The sequence below is a fragment of the Schistocerca cancellata genome, chromosome 4 (genome assembly GCF_023864275.1).
Source record: "Schistocerca cancellata isolate TAMUIC-IGC-003103 chromosome 4, iqSchCanc2.1, whole genome shotgun sequence".
NCBI classification, from domain to species: Eukaryota; Metazoa; Arthropoda; class Insecta; order Orthoptera; family Acrididae; genus Schistocerca; species Schistocerca cancellata.
The window spans coordinates 525,553,397-525,568,880 of NC_064629.1; the positions used below are offsets into that span (position 1 = coordinate 525,553,397).

Here is a 15,484-nt window from a genome sequence, read left to right on the forward strand (position 1 = left end):
TACTACAACCTGCGACCCTTCTGACAAGAAATCACGAATCTAGTGTAGTGTTGGCAGAAGAGCCAACACCGTGTTACTAGAGGAGGCCGAAATGCACGCGTTTTAGTTCACGCAGGCTAGCGTGAGGAGGGAAGAACTATACTGACGTGGAACATGACAAGGGATTAGAATTCAGAAAGTGGACGTAATTAGTTTGATACTTAACTTTAATTCATTAATGATGAACTTCGCTCTGACGGTACATGAGACACAATATTATCTGTTCAGAAGACACATTAACTGAATATGGCGCCTTGCTAGGTCGTAGCAAATGACGTAGCTGAAGGCTATGCTAAACTGTCGTCTCTGCAAATGAGAGCGTCTGTAGTCAGTGAACCATCGCTAGCAAAGTCGGATGTCCAACTGGGGCGAGTGCTAGGGAGTCTCTCTCGACTAGACCTGCCGTGTGGCGGCGCTCGGTCTGCAATCACTGATAGTGGCGACACGCGGGTCCGACGTATACTAACGGACCGCGGCCGATTTAAAGGCTACCACCTAGCAAGTGTGGTGTCTGGCGGTGACACCACATCTAGACGCCTAGCTAAGAAGATACTCCTCCACACGCACGCAATGTGACTAGAAGCCGCTTGTGAGGAAACGTGTCTACAGCCTTCTGGAAACCCAGAAATATGTAATCAGATTGAGATCACGTGCGACAGCACTCATTACAAGAGCCGGTTTTCTTTCATAAGAACGATATTTTCTTAACCTGTGCAGTCTCTGCATTAATAGATTGCTCTCTTGGTGCCATTTCGTAATGTTCGAACACCGTATATGTTCCAAAATATTCCTGCAAATCTACGTTAGTGATACGAGCTTACAGTTCGGTGGGGGGGGGGGGGGGATAATCTGTTTCCTTGTTTCCTTTCTCGCGTATTGCTGTGACCTGTGCAACTTTCCGTTTCTTTGCGGTATTGCAGTGTCTGTGATATTCCGAAGTACGATGCAACAGGCACTGAGGCGGCTATAACTGTTATGAAATGCATTAGCAATTGTGAATATGGGCAGCGATCAGGTGTATAACGGAATGAGGACAAAGAAAATTTGTGCCGGACCGGGAACCGCGAGCGGTTGCCTTACCGCTGGGCAGTCCGAGCACGGCTCACGGCCAGATCCAGACTTCCATATATCGACAACCACGTTTCTAGAACCTGTACTCTTTCATCCATTACGTGTATTCCCATAAAAGGGAGACGTTTTAATTGAAAGTCGCTTGCCCAGTGTCGGCGGATAAGTATGTTATTGTCGTGGCTTTGTTGTTCCGAAGCACGATGCAATATTCCTTCGGATATTATTTATATTTATCTGTTATTTCTGAACAAAGTTAGTTCTTTGGTAAAAACTTCGGCTGAACTTATCTCTGACTTTAATCAGCTATCAGTACTTACAATGATTCCTGTCTCCGTGATTTCGATGAGCCTGCTGTTGTGGCCGAGCGGTTCTGGCGCTTCAGTCCGGAACCCCGCAACCGCTACGGTCGCAGGTTCGAATCCTGCCTCGAGCATGGATGTGTGTGATGTCCTTAGGTTAGTTAGGTGTAAGTAGTTCTAAGTTCTAGGAGACTGATGACTAAGTTCTAGGGGACTGATGACCTCAGATGTTAAGTCCCATAGTGCTCAGAGCTATTTTTGCTTTCGATGAGCGCTTGTTGCCCTGATTGTTTCTCAACTCATCTACGACAATTTACACTTATTTGCAGCTGTCCTTTAGAATTTAAATTAAAATTTCCCTTTTAATTCATGTTACAAATGTAGCTCCCTTATAACTGCGTTTTAATGTACCCAGTTTAGCTTATACAGACATACTCTAAGATTAAATATCTAACTTTACATTACGCCGTTGCAAACTATACCTTGCCAACGACAGCCAGCGGCCACGACCCTCAGCTGTTAGTACCGGTGTTGTAAGTACAGTACGCAAGAGGCCACCCAATATTGCAGAGTATGTGTGGTCACTATTTTATCATGATTTTGCTCTATATGACAATGCCACTTATGGCTATGAATTTTAATTAAACTTATCCATTACGGATGTTTAAGAACCCGTGAAAGATTATTCAGTATAAATGCAGAACAATGCAAGCAATCACTTTTTAGAAATAGGTATTAATACCATGAACTGGTTTCCGAACATTTCCAGGCTCATCTTCAGATGGTGTTCAGGAGGTCACGCACCTATTTCAAACAGTAATACTGGGTTGTTGACTTTGTAACAAGAATATGGAACATGCTTTAATGCATCGCCATAAGATCTGTTTATATGCCGATTGGACTTCAAAGTTTAATTTTGTACATACTGGAACAGTATGGGCGGCCTTTTTTGTTAATATTCACCTGTCTGCTTCCATTGTGACGGACAGCTGGCACCATATCACTCACTTTTAGAAAATATGTATCCATATACACTGTAGTAACGAAACTTTGGCAGCGTGCTACATATGCTGTACAACTACTGCTTGTTACAAGATCTTCTCACGAAGATATGACATGCGCCTACTTTGCTCAGAGATATTTGTTTCTGTTTGCACGTATTAAAGTTAACGTATGGGCAAATACTTTAATCAAATCTGGCGTTAACCTGAATGCCTAAAATAAAATTAATTAATTAATTAAATAAATTACTACTAGAACAAACTTCAAATGATCTGGTGTTGTATTTCTGTTCTTACATTAACGTAAATAAATTAATTAAATAAATTTCTACTAGAACAAACTTCAAATGATCTGGTGTTGTATTTCTGTTCTTACATTAACGCATAATACAGTCAATTTATGGGCAAATACTTTTATCAAGACTGGTATTAACATCAATGCTCCGGAATTAAATAACGTAAAGTTATAGTATTCACAATGAACTGCAACTGTTTGTATGGCCATGGACTTTAAATTTAAAAAACAACAAAGAGAAAACTTCAAATGGACTGCTGACTTATTTCTGTTCCCACATTAACATGATCTGGGATATTAGTAAAGACAGATTCTGTTTATTTCATCTAAACATAAAGTGTATAAATGTACTGATATATTTTAATAGTCTAGAAGTCTTGGACATTTAGACATGTAGTACAGGATTTATTCTGTGGGAGGACATTTACGTTGACATCAGTGTAGCTAGGATGTAAAGAGAGGAATAGAGGGGGGTGTGCATTGGGGTGGGGGAGTTGAAGTGAGGGGGGGGGGGGGAGAGTTGTTTGGCTGATTACCTGTTCTGAAGGAAAAATTTTGAACGAAAAATTTATTTCTCAGTTCAGTTTGATCATTCATTAAGTAGTCAGGTGTTGTATTTGTGTTGATAAAGATTTCAATTTCTTCAATAAGGTCAAGTATTATGCCTTTGTTCGCAAGATGAAGTATTTGGAGGTTCTGTTCTATGTTGTTTGTAGCATAATTGTGTTGGGAAAGATGTGTGGCAAAGGTGGATTTGTTCAGGTTGTTAAGACAGGGTACATCGATGTGCTCTTTAAATCTTGGTGTGAAGTCTCTACCAGTTTATCCAATGTAGATGCTTGGACATGAGTTGGAAATAAGTTTGCGTGTATCTGACTTTTGATACTGTTGTACAGTGGTTTTGGTACTGTGTATGATCTTAATCTGTATTTTATTGTTGTTGTAGAAGTTTTTTTTTTTTTTTTTTTTTAAAAAACGGTTGGCGTAGGCAGTTTGGTGAAAAATCTTCCCTAGGAAAGGCATATGTACAAATGTTGTCTTCTTGTTTTTGGGTGGTTGTTCAGCTGTTGGTTGATTTAATTTTGTTTTACGGATTAGTTTATCTATTACAGCAGGACTGTATCCATTGCTGGAGGCAACTGATTTAATAATTTCTGTTTCTTTTTGTCTTTCACTTGTGTCCATTGGGATTTGAAGTATGTGATTAGCCATTGTCCTGAAGACTGCTTTTTTATGTTGGTCTGGATGGCAAGAAGAGTCATGTAAGGTAAAACTGGTGGTTGTTAGCTTCCTGAAAATTTGAAAGTTATGCTTTTTTTATTTGATATTTTAAAATCATGATAGTTAATTCCTGCTAGTGTTACATGTTCTGCAGTGAACTGAATGTTGTGGTACAATTTATTAAGTTCTTTGGCTACATTTTATATTTCTTTTGTTCTATTGAACAGAATGAGAGTGTCATCAACATAGCGTTTGTAATAAAGTAGTTTACCTTTCAGTAGTTTTTTGAATCTAAAAATGCTGTTTTCAAGACTGTTAATACATATGTCTGCTAGCAGGCCTAGAAGACACCTACCTATTGCCAAACCATCTTTCTGAACCTAAAACTTGTTGTTGAACAGGAAGTAGTTGTGTGATAATACACTCCTGGAAATGGAAAAAAGAACACATTGACACCGGTGTGTCAGAGCCACCATACTTGCTCCGGACACTGCGAGAGGGCTGTACAAGCAATGATCACACGCACGGCACAGCGGACACACCAGGAACCGCGGTGTTGGCCGTCGAATGGCGCTAGCTGCGCGGCATTTGTGCACCGCCGCCGTCAGTGTCAGCCAGTTTGCCGTGGCATACGGAGCTCCATCGCAGTCTTTAACACTGGTAGCATGCCGCGACAGCGTGGACGTGAACCGTATGTGCAGTTGACGGACTTTGAGCGAGGGCGTATAGTGGGCATGCGGGAGGCCGGGTGGACGTACCGCCGAATTGCTCAACACGTGGGGCGTGAGGTCTCCACAGTACATCGATGTTGTCGCCAGTGGTCGGCGGAAGGTGCACGTGCCCGTCGACCTGGGACCGGACCGCAGCGACGCACGGATGCACGCCAAGACCGTAGGATCCTACGCAGTGCCGTAGGGGACCGCACCGCCACTTCCCAGCAAATTAGGGACACTGTTGCTCCTGGGGTATCGGCGAGGACCATTCGCAACCGTCTCCATGAAGCTGGGCTACGGTCCCGCACACCGTTAGGCCGTCTTCCGCTCACGCCCCAACATCGTGCAGCCCGCCTCCAGTGGTGTCGCGACAGGCGTGAATGGAGGGACGAATGGAGACGTGTCGTCTTCAGCGATGAGGGTCGCTTCTGCCTTGGTGCCTATGATGGTCGTATGCGTGTTTGGCGCCGTGCAGGTGAGCGCCACAATCAGGACTGCATACTACCGAGGCACACAGGGCCAACACCCGGCATCATGGTGTGGGGAGCGATCTCCTACACTGGCTGTACACCACTGGTGATCGTCGAGGGGACACTGAATAGTGCACGGTACATCCAAACCGTCATCGAACCCATCGTTCTACCATTCCTAGACCGGCAAGGGAACTTGCTGTTCCAACAGAACAATGCACGTCCGCATGTATCCCGTGCCACCCAACGTGCTCTAGAAGGTGTAAGTCAACTACCCTGGCCAGCAAGATCTCCGGATCTGTCCCCCATTGAGCATGTTTGGGACTGGATGAAGCGTCGTCTCACGCGGTCTGCACGTCCAGCACGAACGCTGGTCCAACTGAGGAGCCAGGTGGAAATGGCATGGCAAGCCGTTCCACAGGACTACATCCAGCATCTCTACGATCGTCTCCATGGGAGAATAGCAGCCTGCATTGCTGCGAAAGGTGGATATACACTGTACTAGTGCCGACATTGTGCATGCTCTGTTGCCTGTGTCTATGTGCCTGTGGTTCTGTCAGTGTGATCATGTGATGTATCTGACCCCAGGAATGTGTCAATAAAGTTTCCCCTTCCTGGGACAATGAATTCACGGTGTTCTTATTTCAATTTCCAGGAGTGTATAAGCTTCAGGATCTCTATGAGTTCATAGATTTCAGCTCTACACATTGTTCCATGTACGAGTATGGTATTTCTTATTACTGATTGTCTCCATGACACGTATGTTTGTATAAAAGTTGACTTTGTGAAGAGATGCAAAAAATGGTTCAAATGGATCTGAGCACTATGAGACTTAACTTCTGAGGTCATCAGTCGCCTAGAACTTAGAACTAATTAAACCTAACTAACCTAAGGACATCACACACATCCATGCCCGAGGCAGGATTCAAACCTCAGATCATAGCGGTCGCTCGGCTCCAGACTGCAGCGCCTAGAACCGTACGGCCACTCCGGCCGGCGAAGAGATGCAAATCTAGTTGTGGCTGGGATGGGGATATCTTTTATGCTACTGATGAGCATAGAACTGTTTTTGACGAAGTCGTTATTTTCAAATACATATGCCTTGTAGGTAATGTCATTAAGTTCCCTGGTCTTTTTATAGCTTGAACTATTAGCGTAGTTCACAGTGTGGCGTATCGGATATTATGGTTTGTGGATCTTAGGGTATGATCTCAATTTTGGTGCTGATGGGTTCATCACTATACAATGCTTTGCTTCCACTAGTGTCAACAGGAAGTTGTAGTTTTTAAATAACTTTTTAATTTATCTTTGAATCTGGGACTAGGGTCCAGCAATGGGTGCACTCCTGCTATAATAGGTAAACTAATCCATACAACAAAATTCAACAAACCAATTGCTGAACAATCAACCAAAAGTAAGAATATAACATTTGATAGCCTACCTTTAATAGGGAAGATTTCTCACCAAATTTCCAACCTCTTCAAAACATACAACTTAAAATAAGCTTCTTCACCAGCAATAAAATACATAATAAAATCATAGACAGTACCAAAACAACTATAAAACAGTATGAGAAGTCAGGTATATACAAACCCATTTGGTACTCATGTCCATGCGTTAACATTTGCCCATACATCGACTTTAATATATGCAAACAAAAACAAATAGTATCTCTGAGCAAAGTAGGCGTACATCATATCTTCATCGCTTCTTTTTTGTCTTACAGTGTATATAACCTAGTTCCACCTCTCCGCCTTTTTTTTAGCGAAATTAATGCCCTATCTCAGACTATATCGCGTCCCACGTTTGTCCCAACCTACTCGATGTTACATGAGTTAATTGCATCATACGAATCTCAACACTTTCTTGTATGCTGCGAACGATATGCAGATATATTACCGTAATATATCTGTTCATGACTTTTACCTCCACCTTGTTTAGCGAGGACCGCGAAATCTTTATACTTTCTAATGTACGCTTCCCCTTCTGAACTGCAGCTTAATCTTTTGTAAACTGCCCCTTATGCTTATGTAACTAGTACATTACGTACTCTTTTATTTTTTAAAAAAATTGCAGATAAAAGATGCGTTAAATTATGCCTAGTCGTCGAATATGGGGTGTCTAAGGAAATCTGTTTTCTGGGATCGCTAGACAACAATTGAATCAAATCGTATTAATGAGTTTTATTACGAAAAGAAGATGACAATATTTAACTTTGTGTTAACCTGATGTTCCGCAAGCAAAGGCCGACAGACAAAATAAGAAATCTCTTCAGTATAACAGTTCCAAGTTTGAGCTACATAGAATGTACGAGCGAAGTAATGAGCTTTGACACTTCTATTTAGGTCGCTGGTCTTGAAACTTCTCGAAGAACTGGGGGCGGCTAGCCAGGTGCGGAGCTTTTGTTCTCTTCGCATAGAGGCCGCTGCTCGCGCGTTGTCGTCCTGCAGAGGGGTAACGTCTTCTTCACAGCCCTCTCTGCTGTCTCGTTCCCGACTGGCGTGCCGGCGCTTGACTTTACGCCGTAACATTCCCCCCCCCCCCCCCCGAAGGAACTTCGCCGGATAGGGAGCACAACAACGACGTGGAGGCAGGAGCGTGGATTGCACTGATGGTCTGGAAGCTGTGGCAGCATGGGACGTCAGGCTTCCAGTCGTACCCCGCCATCCGGCCTTCGCTCTGTCGGAAACGTCCCCCGGAAAACGATCAGAAGGGTATGCGTCCACCTCCTGAGGCCCATACCAAGATGTAGAAGGCGTCGGCTGCTGCGGAGCGGGCGGGCCCAGCTCCATCAGTAGGACGAGAGGTGGCGGCGGAGGCGAAGACTCCGTCACCATGGGGTCGTCCGGCAGTGTCGTGATGACACCCCCTGCCGTCTGCTGTGGCCGCGCTGTCCTCGGGATCCGTGAATCTGGGGGAAGGGACACAGAAGGATCACCGTGCACATAACAGTAGCGAATTTGATTGTGATGTCGACGCTGCAGTCCTTCTGGCCCGGAAATGAGATACATGCATGCGCCAAGTTGACGAATGATCTCGCCTCGCGCCCACCGTCTGCTGCCTCTAAAAGCCCTGAAAAACACAATATCACGCGGTGCGAAGCGATACTTGCGACCTTCCTTCGGCGCCGGATGCTAAGAAGAGTGCGGCAGATGCAGCAGTGTCCGATGGCGGCGGCCGTGAAGCAAATCCGCCGGCGATGGTCCATCTCGTGGATGCGACCGATATGAGGCGAGCAACAGATGCAATGCTTGATCCCTGGTGCGTGTGGCCCGAAGTTTGTCCATCTGCCGCTTGAAGGTTCTGACAAAACGTTCCGCTTCGCCCTTTGGCTGTGGATGGAACGGTGCACTAGTTAGATGCTGTATGCCATTGCGTTCACAGAATGATTCAAATTCATTTGATGTGAACTGAAGCCCTTTGTCCGGCACTATGACTTCAGGCAAACCTTCGAGGCAAAAAACAGAGGACAACGCCTGAACTGTGCTACGTAACGTTGTCTAGTTCATTGGCACAGCAAAAGGAAACTTGCTTTAAGAGTCTACCACAATCAACCAACGAGTGTTCCAAAAAGGTCCCGCAAAGTGCAAGTGCACACGTTGCCATGGTGATTGCGACTCAAGCCAAGCGGAGAATTTTTGTGGCAGAGAGGACTGATTTTCCGCACATGCGTGACACTGTGATGTCATCTGTTCTATTTGGGTGTCCATAAGCTGCCAAGTACAGTGTCGACGCACTAACTGTTTCGTACGAACAATCCCCCAGTGTCGTTGGTGAAGTAACTGCAGCACTGCTTTTTGCAAAGCTTTGGGGATCAACACAAGTGACTGTACATGTCATTTTGAACAAGAATCACACCTTGCTGTATAGCGAGGCTATGCCGACGTGTAAAGTATCGGCACACTACAGAGTTCTTTATGCTATACAATGAGCGAGGCCAAGATGTGCGAATGTATTTTAGCAAAACGTTCAGATCTCAATCAGCTTCCGTGGCCTGTGCAATTTTCCTATAATTCAGAGGAAAGGATTGAAGCAATTCAGAATCCTGAGCATCGATGTGACAAGATGCAGCAGAAGCGTCAAAATCCGTATCAAGGCCAATCGGAAGACGTGAAAGTGCCTCTGCATTACCATGTTGAGCTCTCGGACGATATACAATCTCATACTGGTATTGAGACGGCAAGAAAGAGCATCTTTGCGATTTGTGGGTAGTTCGTACAGGATCCGGCTTCGTCGGATGAAACAAGGACTGCAATGGCTTGTGATCCGTTACTAAGTAGAATTTTCTGCCAAACAAATAGTGGTGGAATTTGGTGACACCATACACAATGGCCAAAGCCTCTCTCCCTCTATTTGTGAGTAGTTACACTGAGCTTTGGACAACACTTTTGATGCGAAAGCAATAGGCTTGTCTTTATCACCAAACCTGTGTGAAAGCACTGCACCGATTCGATATGAGGAAGTGTCGACTTGCAGCACAACTGGTTTACCAGGATAGAAGTGAACCAAGCGTCGATCACTGAGCAATGCATCTTTAAGTTTTTGAAAAGCTTCTTGGTAGTCATGTGTCCAAACAAACGAGACGTTCTTGCGAGGCAAGCGATGCAATGGAGCTGCAGCATTCGGTGTGAACCGAATGTAATAGTTCATTTTCCCTAAGACTGACTGCAATTCTGCGACATTGCGAGGAACTGGCAGGTCACGGATGGCTCACAAATGTAACTGAAGAGGAACCGAATGAACTTTTAGCAAAACTTACAACGTACATCAGCTGATACCAAATCGGATATAAATTAAATTGCAAGAAATACGAATTACATCGCAGACTCACTACTAGTTGTTTCCAATACATTTGCTTAAACATTAACCAAATATTATTTATCTGTCGTCATTTTAAAAATAACAGTGCGCTGTTTTTTATCCATCTAAAGTGTACACTGGTGGAACACGTTTTTGGGCCACTAATTGACGTCTAATCTCGTTCGGGGGTAATGGTCTTAGAAATGTTGGGAGCCACCGAACTGGTCAGACACGTTTGTAACGTACTTTAACAAAACGTGTATAGCACACAATCTGCTGAGTAAATCACCTTAACAGCATTTTGGGGATTATTCTGGTGATAGTAAACAGTGATTGACTTCCGAGGAACTCGATTTGTATTTGAGAGGAGCATGATTCAAATCTTCCTCTGGTCATCCCAATCTACGTTTCTCGACTATTTTCTGCCCAACGTTCCGCTATCTGAGTTTATACAATGCCGGAAGAAAGCAACACCTTCAAAGACACGGTCATTTTACTGATAAGTGGTGTGACAGGTATTTCATCATTGTAGGAGCATATGTTAACAAAATGGAACAAATGAAATACACATGTCACAGTAAGTGGTGCCCACGCAGTCGCATCAGTACACAGTGTACCCCCCATTTGGCTACAACGCGATTGTGTATTTTCGCAAGCCAACGACCATAAAAGTGACAAATGGCATCCTCCGATAGATTTTTCAAAGCTTCTAGGCCCTTTTGTTGCAATTAAGCAATGGTTCTTGAAGATCCTGGAGAACGAATAAGGTCCTCCTTCATCATGTCCCACACGTTTTCAGTTGGCGAGAGATCTGGTGATCTTACTGTCGAAGAAATGACAGTAGCACATGTGGAATGTAGAGGGCACCGGTTACTGCATTCCGCAGAAACACCGTAAGTGACCGCGGGTTGAAACTGATGGCCCCCATGAAACCTGGTTTGGAACCTATGTGTTGTCGGCGAATGCACTCCAGAACAAGCCGCTCACCAGGTCTATGCCGTACACATGTACTTTTGTCCTTCGCACACAGACAGAGTCTACACTTATCACTGAAGGCATTCCATTCTCCAGTCGACTCTTACACGACACCAGAGTAGCCGTGCTTGGCAGCGTCATGGTGTCAGTGGTAGCCTGGCCAGAGACACATTGGTCTTAGTCTTGCTGCAAGCAGACAGTTGCCAGTGGTCCTTCGTGACCCGTCACGTGCAATATGTTCCCAGATTTTGCCACTGGATGACATTTGGTCGGACAGCGCTGCCCGCACAATGCGCTGTTCTTGACGTGCATGTGTACTACGCGAACGTCCAGAACCTGATCTAGGAGGGTAACAATGTTCTACAGACAACTGCTGTAAACAGCGACACACCAACGATACACTGTGCCCAACATGTGCAGTAATCCGTCGGGAAGTCCATCTAGCTTCCTTTAAGACCAAAACGCGATGTCTTTCAAATGGCTTAAGTTGTTCAACAGGCGTACTTACTCGTCGGAGGGTATGGTTGTACTTTACAATGTATGTTGCAAACACTCTCCAACTCAGCACAGTTACTGCCTAAAGAGTCAAAATAGAGTCATCTGATTGTCGATGACCGTGACAAAGGAGTCACTAACATCACAACCCCTCTGTAGGCACATATTATACCCTGGTGTCACTGGACACAGTCCTTGAGCGAGTTGCATTTTTTCCGCAAGTGTAAAATGTTTTCAATAACCTCGCCACCTACTTCACATTTAATCATAAAGAGCTGTAGGCCAGTAACGCAGTTTCAGCTACGGGGCAGTGAATTTGTAACTTTTCATACTTGCAGGGGTCGCTGTTTCTCTGTCTTTTGCTCATTTCTGCCAGTTCTCTTCCGCGTCTGCAGATACGCTTTCTGCTCAGCAAAAATCTTGCTCTCATTACAGAACTGCTGTCTCTGCCTCCGCCGTGCTGTAATAACGCACGATCCCTTTTCCCTGACTTTTCTGGCGCACAAAACGATTGTTTCAGATTCTGTTTTGTACAGGTTACTAATAAAATTTCTTTTCTGACAATTGTTAGTTCCAGTTCTGTTCAAAGAAATAACTGTGTATGTCTCTACCAAAATGGTAGGTTACATGTCCATTAAAAGAAATAATAACCTCAAAAAATTATTTAGACTCGCCTATATAATTCTGTAAAATTTTTTATCCTTCTGTAGAAAAAAGGGCATATGTTTACGCCATTACCTTTCTCCAAAATGTCCGGCTTTGGAAATATCTTTGATGTTTCTTTTCCAGACAACAATAACTTGTCCCATACAGATATATACTGTTCTGAAATAGTCTGTCTATTCACATATAAGAATGGATTTCATATTTCGTAACTTCTGGCACGTAGTGTACCGTGACAGATGGAAAATAGACATTAAAAATTTCAGCCTTCTAGAGGTAAGTATTACGATATAGTTTATGAAGTTGCCCAAGAACGATCCCATGCAATACAGCTTTCATCTGTAAAATGGTGTATTGTGAACATCTGTTGCAAAATATGCAAGCGTCATACGACAACCAGTGTTTGCTGCACACACTACCAAAGAGAGAGACAGAGAGAGAGAGAGAGAGAGAGAGAGAGAGAGAGAGAGAGAAATGTAGGAGGGAGGGAAGGGGTCGCCAAAGATTTACGCACATAGTGATAAATTCCGTAATTTCATATACAGAATCATACTGTCAAGTAATTACTTAGCTGTTTAAAATAATGTTACAATTTGAACTAAACTTTTGCAAGTTTAAACTATTAGTTGTAATATGTGCTGCTACGGCCAAAAGACGACAGCTCCTGTAGAATTTGTACAAAATGCAATGTTTCATGAAGCCTATTAGCGGCCGTAGATGTGAAAACCTGGAACATCTGTATTGTTAAATACAAAATATTGTCCTCGGCCGGCCGCTGTGGCCGAGCGGTTCTAGGCGTTTCAGTCCGGAACCGAGCTGCTGCTACGGTCGCAGGTTCGAACCCTGCCTCTGGCATGGATGTGTGTGATGCCCTTAGGTTAGTTAGGTTTAAGTAGTTCTAAGTCTAGGGGACTGATGACCTCAGATGTTAAGTCCCATAGTGGTTAGAGCCAGTTGAGTCATTATTGTCCTGGACAGTACCGTTTTAATAGAAAAACAATAGATATGATGCTATTTTGTAAGAAAACTGACATTCTGAGCCGTGGCTGTGTCAAAATATAGGTTGACTCTTACATGAAGATAACAGCAACCAGCCACTTTTTACTATACTATTTACTATTTAAATAGCGCCGTTACCAGTTTCGAACCGACAGGTCCATCTTCAGACGGCTAGTTCACGTTATGATACAGCTTTCGCTTTTTGTTTTCCAAACTGATGAAATTTCCTTGGGATGGTGGTACCGATGAAAAATCTGTGCCACTACGTTCCACATGTGGTGAAACATCTTAGTGTGTGAATGATGCTTTAGATTATGTGCATATATATACATAAAAAAGGGCATCATAATAGTTTTCGATGCTGCAGGATCACAAGCAGTCTGCACTGGAACGTAATGGTGCGGATGTTTCATCGGTAACACTACCCCAAGGAAATTTCATCAGTTGGGAAAACAAAAAGCGAAAGTTAATGTAAAATGTATCTTAACGTGAACTAGCCGTCTGAAGATGAACCTGTCGGTTCGAAACTGGTAACGGCGCTATTTGAATAGATAAACAGCATTATAAAAAGTGGCTGGTTGCTGTTATCTTCTATGTAAGAATGGTTCAAATGGCTCTGAGCATTATGGGACTTAACTTCTGAGGTCATCAGTCCCCTAGAACTTAGAACTACTTAAACCTAACTAACCTAAGGACATCACACACATCCATGCCCGAGGCAGGATTCGAACCTGCGACCGTAGCGGCCGCGCAGTTCCAGACTGTAGCGCCTAGAACCGCTCGACCACTCCGGCCGGCTTCTATGTAAGAGTCAACCTACACAATGGATATGACATTTTCTTTCTCCTGTGACACAAGTGCCGTAATTGAAGATATGTAATGCAATGTAAACTTTGCAGCTAATAAGGTAACGAGTAACGACAGATCGTACTCGTTTCTTACAGTGAACAGAGAATCGCTTAAATGTTCTTATTAGTGCACTTTAATATGGGATGTGTCCACCCTTCGCCTTTTTGACGGCTTGAACTCTGCTGGGGACACTTTCAGTGGGAACTCTGAATGTCTGTGGGGGAATGAAGCCCACTGTTCCTACTTTACAGCCGAAACCAGAGAAGGTACCGGTAGTGATGTTGGACGTTGTGGTCTGGAGCGAGGTCGACGTTCGCCCTCATTCCATAGGTGATCCATCTACATCTAAGTGATTACTCTGCTATTCACAATAAAGTGCCTGGCAGAGTGTTCAATGAACCACCTCTCTCTACCGTTCCACTCTCGAACGGCGGGCGGGGAAAAACGAGCACTTAAATTTTTCTGTGCTAGCCCTGATTTCTCTTATTTTATCGTGATGATCGTTTCTCCCTATGTAGGTGGGTGCCAACAGAATCCATTGGGTTCAGGTCGAGACTGTGGGCCGGCCGCTCCATTTCAGGAATGTTAATGTACACAAACCATTGCCTCACAGATGCTGCTTTATGACAGGGTGCACTGTCAAGCTGATACCTTCAGTCATCATCTCCGAACTGTTCTTCTACTGTATGGAGTACACAATTGTATAAAATTTACTCTTCCGCATTTAGTGCTTTCTTAAGCACAATAAGAAGACCATACTCTTACCACGAAAAACTTTCCAATACTATATACAATACTGTAGTTCACTGTTGTCATTACACGTGATGTCACGAAACGTTCTGCAAACATTTGGCAAACTTAAAGTCTTCCACCGGATTGCCAAAGGGAATAACGTGATTCATTCCAAATGGTTTGTTGCTAGTTATGTAATGTCCAGTGGCGTCGCTCTTTGCACCACCTTCAGCATCGCTTAGTTGTAAGTTGTGACTAGAGAGGTAGTTTTTTTTTTTTGTGCCTGTCCGTGTATGAGGCCTGCCTGGTCTTGATTTAACTGTGGCTTTCCCTTCGCGTTTCCACTTCCCAGTGACATCACCAGCAGTCGAGTTCGGCAGTTTTAGAGGGTTTGAAATTTCCCTGATGGATATGTTATTCAGGTGACATCCGATGGCCTGTCCAAGTTCGAAGTCAGGAGTGACAGACCCATTCTGCCGTTCCTGCTCTGGAGCCGAGCGACCGCTACGGTCGCAGGTTCGAATCCTGCCTCGGGCATGGATGTGTGTGATATCCTTAGGTTGGTTAGGTTTAATTAGTTCTAAGTTCTAGGCGACTGATGACCTCAGAAGTTAAGTCGCATAGTGCTCAGAGCCAAGCCGTTCCTGCTTCTCCACTAATGCCACTACACTCCCGCCTCCTTTTGTGCTGTCGGGTCTCCCTCTCGTGACCTACAGTGGTCAATTTCGCATCACATAGGGGTGTCTGGATGTTTTTGATCACATGAGTGTATAACAGAGTGCATACAGTTTGCGACATAGAACTTTCGCAAAATTGAATGTTTAATATCATAGGAAGAACAAAGGGTCAAAGAAGCTGAACA

The 15,484-nt window shown here is 44.1% G+C and overlaps 1 protein-coding gene across 4 annotated transcripts in view; it reads left to right on the forward strand.

The window, feature by feature from the left end:
- LOC126183418 (elongation of very long chain fatty acids protein AAEL008004-like) overlaps positions 1 to 15,484 on the forward strand; it is a 319,750-nt gene that overhangs the window by 40,293 nt on the left and 263,973 nt on the right. The gene's annotated exons all lie outside the window — the stretch shown is intronic.